Source organism: Hyperolius riggenbachi, chromosome 12 (assembly GCF_040937935.1).
Source record: "Hyperolius riggenbachi isolate aHypRig1 chromosome 12, aHypRig1.pri, whole genome shotgun sequence".
Lineage (NCBI taxonomy): Eukaryota > Metazoa > Chordata > Amphibia > Anura > Hyperoliidae > Hyperolius > Hyperolius riggenbachi.
Genome location: NC_090657.1, coordinates 239,866,176 through 239,880,483, shown reverse-complemented (window position 1 = coordinate 239,880,483; position 14,308 = coordinate 239,866,176). Strand labels below are relative to the sequence as shown.

At 44.5% G+C, this 14,308-nt stretch overlaps 1 protein-coding gene across 18 annotated transcripts in view; it reads right to left on the bottom strand.

Annotated features, from left to right (window-relative positions):
- SDK2 (sidekick cell adhesion molecule 2) overlaps positions 1 to 14,308 on the bottom strand; it is a 1,552,195-nt gene that overhangs the window by 637,991 nt on the left and 899,896 nt on the right. The window lies entirely within an intron of this gene.

Genomic DNA, 14,308 nt, shown 5'->3' with positions numbered 1-14,308 from the left:
GTATTATTGCAGGGGCACCGGAGGCGGGGGAGGGGGGGGTGGCTGGGTGTGTCCGTCGCATCAGTCAGGTTTTACAGAGGCGCTTGGCGTTATCCTGATCCATTGCTGTTTTTTATACTCCTTGTTTATTGCCTGATGAAGCAGGTTGATGCCCGTGAAACGCATTGCAACCCTTTTCTGGAGTATGTCAATAAATATGTGCTTTTGAAAGTGACAGTTCTGTGTCTGCTTTGGGGAGGCAAGTCCACCATTGCCTCCTCCGCATATTTTAAAAGTTTTATCCTATTTATTATTATTTTGGCGCCTCTGTTCATTATATACAATACCTGTGTCCTAGTGAAGGGGAAACATACCCCTATTTTCCGATCTAGAGAGAGCGACTTCTTAACCCTCAAAAAGGTCAGGTCTGATCTCCCCACCTGCTGTTACAGTGGTTACCCATCAGGTGACTCTGGTTTGTGAGTATTTTATGTACAGTATCATTCATCTTATACTAGACTTACTACACTATATTGGGCTCTCTGTGTCCATATTTTTGTGTTTTTGAGTTCCGTCCCATCAGTCGATCGCGATTATCGCAGGCCGTTACCGGCACACACCCGATCGAGCATGTCGGCCCGACATCTTGCAGCATTTCTGATTGATACATGCGACCAGTTTTGGCCCGAAATTAGTTCAACAGTCGATCAGGCTTTCTTTTGGCGGCACTGATTTTAATCTAATTCGCTCATTATCAAATCGCACGGTCGATCTTCTGCCAAATCAGAAAATGATGTATGGGCACCTTAACAGTTGGCTCTTGCGGGCAATTCAGAGTGGTGCAATGTGCCGACGGCTCCAGCTGGGCCCCTCAGAAGACTGAATAATACGTACACTCCAGGGGGTCTCTGCTCTCTTTTGGCGAAGAACAATCGGTAATGAGTCCTAATTAAAGTATTGATCTGGCCCAGTTGAGCTTCATTGAGCCCATTCATGTTACAAGAACACTTGGTCTTTCATGGTAGGAGACGGCCTGCGGTGTACCTGCCATCCACTCGGCCAAACTAATGTCACCTATTAACATTCACGGCAACTGTTGCTTTGTGTTTCAGCCCACCTTCCCCATCAGCCAATAATGATGCTTTTATTCCCCAGGCCTTAGCTGCTGTTATCGCGGGGAGAGCTCGGGCCTGGCCAAGGGGCGAGGCGGATGGACGGACACAGTTACCGGGCACCAAGCATGGCTGGGAAGTGCAGACAATATAACGCAGTGTTACTTCAAAGCAGCTAACACAAACCTCTCGCTCCTGTAGATCACATTAATGGTCCTCTTTGTGGGAAACGTATTGTTTGGATATGAAAATATGCCAGGAAATAAATTTACTCCTTAAAAGGCAGCACTTAGCAAACAAAACTCCACAAAAGCCAACGAGGACTAATGGCCTCTGATGACTGGCTTAGAAAAGGCACTTTGCATTCACCATCTCTAAGTGGTCAGTTGTGGCAAGGCCTGAACGCGGGAAGTTACCGGCTGGAGGCCCCGGAGGTCGGTCGCACGACATAGCCGTACCGAACCACCCAGCAACATTAGCCACATTTCACTAATTGGCTTCTGAAAGGCACAACAGGCTGATTAAGATGAACTCCGTCAAGAGTCACTGATAGGAATCCCAATCCCTGGTAATGTAGTTAGTAATTAATTGATTTAGTCACACACCTGCACACAAGCATGCAGCCAGGGGAGTCACAGCATTTGATCTGCAGCTCATTCTGGGCCAATAAGTATTCAAAGACCCCTGAACTGAAAAAAATGTTAACCTACTTTTAATTCTGAGTTATGTGTGACCTATGTCACAGCACCATCTGCACCTTCTAGCGCCCCCTCTGGCCCCCATTCTGCTCAGCTGTAATCTCCTACTGAGCAGAAGATCAAATATGGGGGGGGGGAAGGAAGTGGCAGTTCATCTACCCTAGCCCGTCCCTCGGAATGCCCATTTCACTCCCCACTGATGGTTCCCGACATCAGCGAGTTTAACGGCACACAGTGCAGGAGAGCTGAGACTTAGGCTTCTTGCACACTGCACACGATTCCGATTCAGATTCCGCTTTTTAATCAGTTTTTGCATCCGATTCAGATTCCGTTTTGCAGTGTGCAGGGAGCAAACTGCAAATCAGAAACTGAATCGGATGTAAAAACTGATTAAAAAGCGGAATCTGAATCGGAAATGCGTGCAGTGTGCAAGAGGCCTTATGTGGGCTTAAAGGGAACCAGAGACGAAGACTGCCTTAAAAATGGAAAAAGATGTTATACATACCTGGGGCTTCCTCCAGCCCCATAAGCCTGGATCGCTCCCACGCCGCCGTCCTCCGCTGCCTCTATCACCGGTACCGGGTCCCGTCACTTCCGGCGGACGTGGCCAGTCTTCCGCATGCACAGGGGCTCCCTCCGGCTTTGTACGCATGTGCCTGCGCAGTATGGAGGGAGCGCACTGCGCTTGTGTCGACTGGCCGAAATGACGGGACCCTGTAGCGGCGAGAGAGGCAGCGGAGGACGGCGGTGTGGGAGCGATCCAGGGGCATGGAGCTGGAGGAAGCCCCAGGTATGTATAAATATCTTATGTCCTTCGTCTCTGGTTCTCTTTAAGGAGATTGATCTGACATAAGTCACAGCACTGCACATAAATCAGAAAGAAAAATAGATTTAAGATTTTCCTGTTGAGGGGTACTAGGTGGCCATACACTTATAGAGTTGCAGCAGATTCGACCATCAGATAAATTTCTGTCAGATGCCTGTCAAGTGGAATCTGTCAGGAATCTATCTGATGTGTGCCACACACTAGGGACAGATATTGGAAATCGATCTAAATGCATTATTGGACCATTAGAGCCAATGCCACTCTATGGGCCATCGATCTGCTGCCAGCAACAGATCCATTTAGATTTTCTATCCTGTCAGATCAAATTGCTTGAAATCGATCGAAATCTGCCATAAATCGATCGTTAGATTTGATAGTATCAATTTCTGATCAATCAATTCCATAGAATTGATCGATCAACCGATGGCTGAAATCGACCAGTATATGGGCTTAGGTAGCCATACATCAGTTGATACATGGGCAAATCGACCACGAGACAGATCCCTCACTGATCAGATGTGATCAGAGAGGGATCTTTTATCTGCCCATACACCGCAGACAGATTTACACTAGATTTTGGCATGAGGGGGGTTGCCTGTGCATCAAACAATGCCCGTTTCCTGGCTTTTGTGCGAACAGAGAGTGAAGATGGCAGCCTCCCTACTCCTAACACTTCAGGTTCCCTTAAAGATTTGCTGTGAATCCCCAGGACTTGTGATAAGACCCCTATTCCTGATTAAAGAAGACTTTTAAACAAGGTTGGAACTTCACCCCAATCAGTAGCTGATACCCCATTTCCCACCAAAAAGCTTTCACTTTTCTCAAATAGATCATCAGGGGGGTCTGTGTGGCTGATAGTGAGGTGAAATTCCTCCCACAGTGCGATGTCATGGCCATGGTCCTGACAGTTTGCTGTCTGTGAGCCTTGTTGCATTGTGGGAAACAACATCTTTTTCCAACTGCCAAGCAAGCAATATCTCACTCTGTGCATAGAACTCTCAGTAACCAACATTCCGTACAGACCACCTGACAGGACTAAAGATGTCCCCACCAAAGATAAATGTCAGAATGTAAATCGGGGAGAGGAAAGATTTTACAATGGCCAAACACTGACTAAGTAATCTATAAATATTGTAAAAAATAAAAAAATTGTATTTATCATGTTATTTTCTCTATAGTTCTTTTTTAAAGGAACCCTAAACAGTGAGGAAAAAGGAAATTTGGATTTAGCTGTGGCTTCCTCCAGTCCCCCGTTGCCTATGAGGTCCCTCGGCTTCCTCTGGGTCCCGCTGGTGACTTCGGGGGAAGTAGTACAGAACTGCACCCGGCTCAATCATATGCGTGTTGCCGTAAGCATCCTACGCATGTGTTGTCCACAAGAGTAAACTGAGCATGTGCAGGAGGCTCACGGCGAAGCGCCTGTTATCGAGCCAGGTGCGAAGATAGGCCGCGCATGCACACAACTTCACCCAAATTTGCCGGTCTAACAGGGCCGCTAGCGGGACCTCGGAGGGGACCAAGAGGACGCCGAGGAACCTCATGGGCAACGGGGGGCTGGAGGAAGCCCCAGGTAAGTCCAGATTTCCTTTTTCCTCACTGTTCAGGGACCCTTTAAGATCTGTTTGCTGCTACAGACAATGAAGGGTTAGCTCTGCCTCTGCTACTCCTCTGACAGAAAAGCATTATCCAGTGCATTGCCTCCACAGAGATCCGAAACTCAGTGCAGGAGATGAATATCTTCCAAAAAAGGCTTTGGCTTTGTAAATAAAAGATGCGAGGAAGCCGGTTAGCGAGGATAGCTTAGACACCCGTCTGTCTGCCATGGAGTCTCCCAGTTCATTTATCGCTTAAAATTCCTAAACTGCACAGAAAAGGAGGAGGAGGCCTTTAAAGCCTTCAGCAGTGACAGCGCTGCCTGCCAGCTGACGGAAGTGATTGGACTTGACAAACAAGGCTGGAAGAGTGAGCAGAGAGACTGCAGGGAAATCATATCAGTCCGCCGTTTGTGCAGGAGCCTCGGTGTCTCTGAAGGCAAGGTGACTTTAGCAGCATCATAATGACAAGTGCCAGAGAGCTGCCAAGACGGCCTGCCACCCTCCCCAGCCATTAGGCTCTGCAGCGGGGACAGATCAGGGGACAGGACACTCCGGGGGGATCCCAGAGGACTCATCTGGACAGACAGGCAGGGTGGGATAATGCACAATCGATAAGCACAGCTCTCTCTGGAATGGGATGTATCAAACATGATACGGCTCAAAGGCAATCTATATTTCTGCAAGATTAGACGCGCTGGCCTCAATATTGCAGTATAAATACCCTGCGCATATTTCTGACTACCTGCCAAATGCCTCAAAACGGGAAAGAGGCTCTCCGGCTATAGCTGGACTGATGCGCCAGTCTGAAAGTCAGCCTCCCATCATGCATTGTGTCTGAAGGACAGTGACTTTACAGTAGGTTCAGGAGAGGGTAATCAGGTGACATGGGGGGGGGTGTGATCAGGTGACATGGGGGGTGATCAGGTGACCTAGTCACAGCCACAGGACAACAAGGGGCGTGTCTGGGACCAGACTTGGTTTGAAAGTAATTAAATTAGATTTGTGCAAAATAATAAATGCATGGGATTTGAAGTTCTATGCAGGTGCATAATGCAGAAGAACAGATGGAATAAGATGTAACAGGCCCTAGGCAGGGTAGTAGATTTGGGGACCGATAGTGGTCCTTTTGGTAAGCTGAATTAGATAGAGGTCAGAGAAAATGTCAGGTAGGCCCCTTGGCACGCACTAGGCCCCAAGCACCTGCCTAGTCTGACTGGTGCATTATCCTGCTCTGGAGAGGAATGAAGAGAAGCTACACAGGGAGGCAGGAAGTGAGGTCGCACGACGGCGCCACTTACCTGTCGCATAGATGGGCCATTAAAGGGCGTCTGAAGTGAGAGTGATACGGAGGCTGCCATATGTATTTCCTTTTAAACAATACCCCTGTGGGTAAGGACTCATTTTTCAGGGGAGGGGCCTAGGAACATAAATGTATGCTTTATTTTATATTTTTTGCCTAAAATGGGTTACGTTCTCCTTTAAATTGAATAAAATAATTGACATATGTATAAGTATCATTAGGTTAAAGGCGCAAATTAACAATCCATTTTCCTGAACGGTTGACCGTCCAATCGTTGTGACTGATCAGGAACGATTATTTACTCCAGCTAACAGAGACTAGATGATAAGAAATACGATCACACTAAATGAATGGTTTTAAAATTTTAATGGAGAGAATTATAGTTTGCCTTCGAACTGCAGCATAAGCAGCACGCGAACGATTGTACCGTTAAAGAGGAACTCCAGCCTAAACAAACATACTGTCATTAAGTGACATAGTTATGTTAACTAAAATAGATAATATAATATAATCTCTTACCCACCCTGTTTTAAAAGAACAGGCAAATGTTTGTGATTTCATGAGGGCAGCCATCTTTTTGGTGGAAAGGAGGTGACCGGGAGCATGACACACAGTTCCAACTGTCCTGTGTCCTGATCACCCCTCCCAGTTGCTAAGCAACAAGATCATCATCAGAAATCCCATCATGCTTTGCACAGCATCAGGGGTAACATGCCCGGGCAGTTTTCTTTTATGGGGCGGGGCTTAGCTTCTAAGGAGCCAAAAATGAGGCTCGGATATGAAAAACAAAGTTCTGATTCTGTGAAACTGTTAAAGAAACACCAAGCCTTTCCAGTGCTGCTGAGTAGATTTTTAGTCTGGAGGTTCACTTTAATGGGTACCTTGGGTTCACACATTAACCTATTAGATTTATCACGTTAGTGACGTGAAGTGGCAGTGAGAGAGCGCCATACTATGCTACATAATTTAGATGGACACCTATCTCCCACCAGACATTACAAGTGTCGGTTGTTGCCTGGCAACCCTTCACTCCGTACTGCCAGTCTGCATATACACAGTGTTGCATATGCAGCAAGTTAGTGTTTTCTACATCACAGGTTACTGGGCTGCAGAACCACTATTAAGGTGCATACACACGTCTGATTTTACGCCTGATTGTTGTTCAAACCGGATGTTTGAACGACTGGTCATTTAAACAACGAGTCGTTCAAACGGGATACAAACATTTTTACAGAGGCAACAACAAGAGTAAAAACATTTAAAATCGGTTTAAAAGGGCGAAGTTTGGTGGACGTACCTTCCTTTCAGATTTAACATACTGAAAGCTGTTATTTTACAATCGAAATAACATTAGGCACTACAAAATGCAACGAGTTTCGCAGGTCACAACCCGGCTTCATCAGGCAAATAATGGAGAAAACAAGAAGAGTCTGTGCAGCAACCAGGCGCCTCTGTTACTGTACGGTAACCCATGTTTGGGAGTATAACCCGTGTCACTTTCATAATTTACTGAATTGAAGAGAACCAGAGACGAAGCACCCTCATGTATTTCACCATATATATCAGTGGGAACATTAGAGAAAACACTTACCCTGCTCTCTGTTTCATTCTTCACTGCTCAGCCTGCTTCTTACCATCCCTGATAAAATCCCCCACTGAGCATTCAGTCTGGCTTTGCTCAGGAATAATTATAGCTGAGTCTGTCTTCTCTGATGTCTTTTCAAGCCCAAGTCTGCCCCCTTGTGGCTCTGCTATAATGACTCAGCTTTAATGATTCCTGAACAAAGCCAGACAATGTTCTGTAGGGGAGTTTATCAGGGCTGTTAATAGGCAGGCTGAGCAGTGAAGGATGAAACAGAGAGCAGGGTAGGTGTTTTCTCTGTTCCCACTGATATATATAGTAAAATACATGATGGTGCTTCGTCTCTGGTTCACTTTAAATAGTACACTATATTGGGCTCTCTGTTTTCGATCTTCATTCTAAGTCGTTCAAATGTCTTGCACACACAGACCGACAAATACGGCTGATATGCTAATGTCAGATAATTTACATGTCGTTTTACTGGTTTTACTGGTCAATGGGCTGGATAGAACAATGGACCAGATCAAACAACTGATCAAAAGACTATAATGGCCATTACTTGTCCAAACGACTCTGTCGTTTGTATACACGTATGGACCTAACAGTCGTTAGTCCAACGGATCCACCAAGCGGATCAGTCAAATCTGCTGCTATCAGTCTAAAGGTGGCCACTAATGATCCAATTTCTAGCTAAAAATCGTGTGAGCGATCAGAAATTCTGATTGGAAGTAAAATATTGTAATGCATCGTTCACTACACCATCAACTAACCAATCATTGCTTCCTATCTATCACAACCAACAAGAAAATCCAAATTTTGGTTCGACGAAAATTCATTCGGACGATCTGAATTTCTGATCGCTCGAACGATTTTTCGCTAGAAATTGGACAGTTAGTGGCCATCTTAACGCTTGAACGTACAAATGTCCTAACTGTCATTCAATCAACCGGTTTGAATGACAAGTCGTTCGGAACAATCAGATGTGTACGTACCTTTAGCCAGTCAGCTGACCTTCAGCATTACCCTGTAGGGAGATGACACCTGCCTGACTTAGTCACTGGTAACTAGTAACTGTGTCTAGGCTTTAGTACATTTGACTAGATTTACTAGCAGAGACAACTAGTTGCTAGCACAGTGACTAGGCAATAGTTGTAATGATTAGCTGGTTATTGGCGAGACTCAGTCACCCGTGTGACATTGTCCTTAGGCAAATCTAAAAAACCACTTTAGCAAATTGTAATTTCTGTTTAACTTCATCATAAAATTACATAAAGATATTTTCTGCCTAATTATATTTTTTAATCAAGAAGTGGCATGCATGAATTCGCACGATGTGATTGGCTTGACATTTATAACTGTAGCTACAGCCTTAAAGTGCCAGTCCAGGCACAGTGGTCATTTCCCATAATGCAACAAGACTCCCACAGTGTGATGTCAGGACCTCAGCGCTGTGAGGTGCTGACATCACATTGTGGGAGGGGTTTCACCACAAAATCAGCCATACAGGAATACTACTGTAAAAGTGGGTATCCTGAAAAATGTACATGGATTCTACTATAGGTCTCTACAGTACCTCAAGGGAAAATGGTTCAGACAGAAGTATGACTGACTAAAGCCCCTCTACGCCATACAATTCTACACGTGATCAATCGAATTCGATTGGATCAATTAAATCCAACATGTCCGATTGGAATTCAATCGGTAGTGTGGTTGATTTTGCATAGTTATCAATGCAAAATCGACCACACTACCTATCGAACCCCGATTGGACATGTCGGATTTCATCGATCCAATCGAATTTGATCGATCGCGTGTGGAATTGTATGGTTTAGAGGGGGCTTAAGAGTGAGAAGGCAAGTGCATGTCGGAGGCGGAGATAAACTGGCGTATCAGGTATTGTCTTCTTTTTCAAAATATACTATTTCTTACAATAATTTTCCATATTAATTATATTTTTCCCCAAATATATAGGTACTATGTATATCGAAAACAGGAAGTGGGGCCTTAAAGGACAACTGAAGAGAGAGGGATATGAAGGCCTCATACATACATGGGATCGTCATGGAGTACATCTCTTCAATAGAATGCAGATTGCGGTAACATTGATCGTAGGCCCACGGATGTTTCTATACAGTGTGCCTCTGAGGAAGCGGCTTTTGGCCGTGAAACGCGTGTCAGGAAGTCTTTTTATGTGAAGTGAAGGTCTGGTTTTGTTTCCACCGCAGTTTGAAGACATTACAAATGAAGAATAAATCATAATAAGAAAATGTTGATTCTATGATTTTCCTCTAGTTCAACCATGTAGCCACTCTATTCTAACTGAGAAGTACACAAACTCTTGTTAAAAAAAAAAAAAAAGATAATTGCCAGAGATGGATAAAGGTTTCTCCTGCAGCCAGATCAGTTACTGTAGTGCAATGAGCTGCACAGGCTGCCTACTAACTGTTCTTTTATCTCTGAATGCAGGCGATGTCACAACACTGTGGACAGGTTCACAGTTCATTCACAGTTTAGCCGTATTCGCATAGACATGGGTGCGCTTCTGACACATACCAGGTGTGTTCCATTGTGGAAATGTTCAACAAAAGCTCCCAGATAGGAGATGCAATAGGAAGGGTTTATCCCCATCTTAACGGAACCCAACATTTCAGAGTTGCCAGGACCACTTTGTCAAAGCAGTAGGAAGGCCGACGATGACAACCGAAGCATGGGGTAATTTATTTAAGTCAAAGAGACAGTCAATGTGATTGTAAGCACCAATCAGAGCTCAGCACTTAAAGAACAATTCAGTACAAAAATCAACAAATGTGACGTGAGCATGATAACCGAAATGCAACATGATAAGTATCGCAAACTGCTCAGCGTAATATGAAATGCCTTATATCCAAACAATGCCTAGTAATGGAGAAATAGGCAGAAGTACCAAATCAAGAACCCTTTAATTCCATTTTGGGTGTCTGCCTAGGTGGCCTACCCTCTGACACGGAGCATCGTTCCTCACGGCTCTCATATCCTCTGCCTAGGTGGCCTACCCTCTGACACGGACCATGGTTCCTCACTGCTCTCATAGCCTCTGCCTAGGTGGCCTACCCTCTGACACGGACCATCGTTCCTCACTGCTCTCATAGCCTCTGCCTAGGTGGCCTACCCTCTGACACGGACCATCGTTCCTCACTGCTCTCATAGCCTCTGCCTAGGTGGCCTACCCTCTGACATGGACCATCGTTCCTCACTGCTCTCATAGCCTCTGCCTAGGTGGCCTACCCTCTGACACGGACCATCGTTCCTCACTGCTCTCATAGCCTCTGCCTAGGTGGCCTACCCTCTGACACGAACCATCGTTCCTCACTGCTCTCATAGCCTGTGGCGCTTTGCTGGGTTAAAACCAGAAGGCGCTTAATGGCGATTCGCTCTCTCCAGCTGTAACTAGTTTAAACTCCTGCGTTGTAAATTTTCACATCAAAACAGCGTTTCTGCAGCAATAGGGAGAAATTGGACTAAATTTCCTGTAGCCAGGCTGGATGTGAAAACAAGATCATTTCGTTGCGGATTTATACCCATAAGTGCGCCGTATATCACCGGTGCTGCGTGCCTGCCAGCTCGGAGCGCGTGCGAAAGGTGGGGGGGGGGCGCAGCATCTGGAGGGAGGAGGAGGAGAGAGGCAGATTTACCAGAAACACACGAGAACGCATAAAGAGAAGATCAGCTCCTAACAAACAGCGCTAACAAAATGATAATGCTCCTGGGATGAACAATCCATTCAGGATGCCACATAACAGGGACACTGTGACATTGTGCAGGGGGACTACAGTCAGAGGAGCGAGGAGGCTGCGCTCTCTGCCTGGCTGAAGTTCAGATACATACGCTAGATTTCTGTCGTTCAATCACAATCGATCACGCTTACCCCCAGTGGCAATCTAGAGCAAGTACAGGAGTTCTCGCGAAATCGCTGGTTTCCTCATTCAGAGGTGGATAATACGCAGCTGATCACACAAACACACATTTTCTGCAAACAGTTTCTTCAACTGCATAATTTTGCATCCTATTTGTTTTTTAAAGAGAACCTGAACTGAAACTAAAAAGTCAGAATAAACATACACACATCATACTTACCTCCCGTGTAGTCTACTCATCAATCTATTTCTCCTCTCCTGTTTGTCCTCTGTTATCAATGCAATTCTCCATCCTCCATTTCAAAAATGGCCATTACCCCATTATAGCTTCCTGGTCAGCACACTGTTACTACACTGTAATGTCGCCCACTTGAGCTATAGAGAAACATGGACATTACCTTGCACATTCAGTTGTAACTGACAGCTGCTGAGATATAACTGACAGCAACTGGTATATTTCAGTTCTGACAAAATCTTGTCAGAACTGGAAGGGATCACTGTAAGAAGAAAATGGTGAGCTTCTGAGAGGAAATGAAGGTGAGGTTAGTATGTAATATTCATTTGCAGCTACGTCATGTGTTTAATTTAAATTTTACTCAGTTCAGGTTCTCTTTAAACGGACCAATACAGTAAAAAACTTAAGCAGTTAAAATCTGACAGGTTCAATCTGATTGTTTGGCGTTTTTAAAAACCGCATGCGGGCGAAAAAAAGCTGAAAAACGCCTGCAGTGTTAATAAGCCCTAAGGAAACACTAGACTGCACATTAGTTGTTCTTTCAGTTACAAGTGACAGCAACTGAGGCCTCAATTCACTAAGCTTATCTCCTGTCTTTAATAACCTTTCTGGAGTTATCACCATGGTGATGAGGCATGTGGTATTCAGGAAACATTTTACCTCAGGCAAACAAAGTTAACTCTTCTTTCTTTAAGTTAACTCTTCAATCTTTAAGATAACTACAGAATTCTAAAGTTAAAGACAGGCTGTTAATTAACTGCATGTGAAAATAACTAGAGAGGAGGTAAATTAACTACAGAGGAGGTAACTTAAGGAATGAAGAGATAAGATAACTCTCTCACTGTGTGGAGGTAAGTTTTCTCTTGCCTTATTATCTCCAGCATGATCTTAGTGAATTGAGGCCCATGGTGTAAAAGGACTTTGTTTTCAAAAGAACATAGTGAACGGCTGTTGCCAAGTCTAACTGCCAAAACAGTAAGATACCAGCCAGCCACCCTACGCCCTTACACACTATTTTGTCCCTTAGACTTAGTAACTACCATTCAGGAAATGCTGTTAAAAACAAAGAAAACCCCGAGAACCCCTCATGAGAAGATGGACTCGTCCAAAGCCTGTCAATTCTGTCAGATTTTAACTGCTTACTTTTTTTTCTTTTTTTGGTTATAGTGGTCATTTAATGCTTCTAGTGTACCAGGTCGATGTGAGTGTCAGGAAAACAGAGGGTTAATGATTGTCTGCATACAGTCATGTCCGGCAACTGTCATCTTAGATATTCTTTTGAAAGTAGAAATGATTTTTCTACAACCGTCAAGGAGAGTCCGTTTGGAGATTTCTTTGCGATCTTCCAGATTTAGTTGTTATTTCCATAGCCAATACAATCAAAAAACACCCAAACACCGTTATAAATTTAAAAATCATACAAAACAATGCAAGTGAAAATCGCCCAAAAACGCCAAAAATAGGAATTGATGGGGTTATGGATTACGAGCTACTGGTGCTACAACAGCTGAGGCGATGGATAGGTAAGCCACCCAAAAGGGGTCACCTGACCAGAACGTCTTCAACGGCGAAAAAAAAAAGATAATTGTACTGTCAGCATCAGAGGGGTACATTGGTTAGTTACATTGTGACTCCAGACACAGATCTGAACAGAACATCTGATAGTAGAGAGACCAGAGGTTTCCTTTACATGCCAATGCAACGTTACAGGCAACAATCACGTTTTTGGGCTGGTGCACACCAAGAGCGGTTCTGAGCGTTTATAAAAACGCTAGCGGTTTAAAGACCGCTTGGCTAATGTATTTCAATGGGATGGTGCACACCAGAGCGGTTGGTTTTTTCCCCAAATGCAGCAGCATTGCTGATTTCTGAGACGTTTCAGCCTCAATGTTAAGTATAGGAAAGTGGAAAATCGCTCTGAAAAGCGCTAGACTAGAGCGATTTTCCAAGTGTGTTTGTTACAGAAGCTATTCAGTTACAGCTCTGCTGTAACAGAAAATAAAATCTGCTAAACAAAAATGCTCCAAAAAATGCAGGCATGTGTAGAAAATATCTCTGCACATGCCTAGAATCTCTCTGCAAAAAAACGCTAGCGTTTGCAGATACACTAGCGGTTTTTGCTCTAAGCATGACTTGGGGAGGCAGAGGCATGATGGGATTTGTAGTTTTGTCACAGCAGGAGTGCCAAGGTTACCCATCACTGGTCTAGATCCTTAGAGAACTCCAGCTGCCTGTTCATCCCCTCCTTTTAAACAGTCTAAAGCCATTTCTCATGATAGGCTGAAAGTCAGTAGAGTGCCGTGGCTTCATCTGACAGATCGACCATTCCCGTTGCCCATGTGACAAAAAAAAAAAAAAAGAGAGGGACCAATGACTGACCAGGCAGGACTGACAATGTATGAACTGGATTTGCGAATTTAAAGAGGCCCTGTAGTGACCTATAGCAGAATGCAGGAAATTATTCAGAATATCCACTTTACAGTAATTGGTTAAAGCATCAGAAACCCTTCCTGTACCTATAGATTACTTCCTGTACCTATATATTATACTACTTCCTGTACCTATATATTACTTCCTGTACCTATATATTATATGACTTCCTGTACCTATATATTGATGTATATTGTGGCTCCGCCCTACCAATGATGTTGAGGCTAGGCTAACTAGCTGTGCGGCATTCTCCACCCTAGAGCATTGGATATATATTTTGTGCTGGCTTTGGAACTCTCAGAAAACAAACATTCTGCAGCGATGCACCCGACAGGACTTAAGATTTTGCCACCTTTTTACACACTGACTAAAGAATCTATGAATGAATATTGTAACAAATAAATAAGCACTTGTACTCATTACGTCATTTTCAGTACTGTTCCTCTGTAAGTTGGCGTCTTTCTCCCTGCCAGATATTTGAGGTTTCTGTGCGGGATACTTCTTTATTCCGCGTCACTCTATCACTATCTGTCATGCTGATCGCCTGTCAGGGGAAGCGGCAGGGGGCGTGTCCTGTCTATGTGCCGGGCACTTAAGGGCGTCCCTCTGCCCCATTTCCAGAAAGCTGCTGGGTTGTTTTTTTACTCTTCAGACTGTT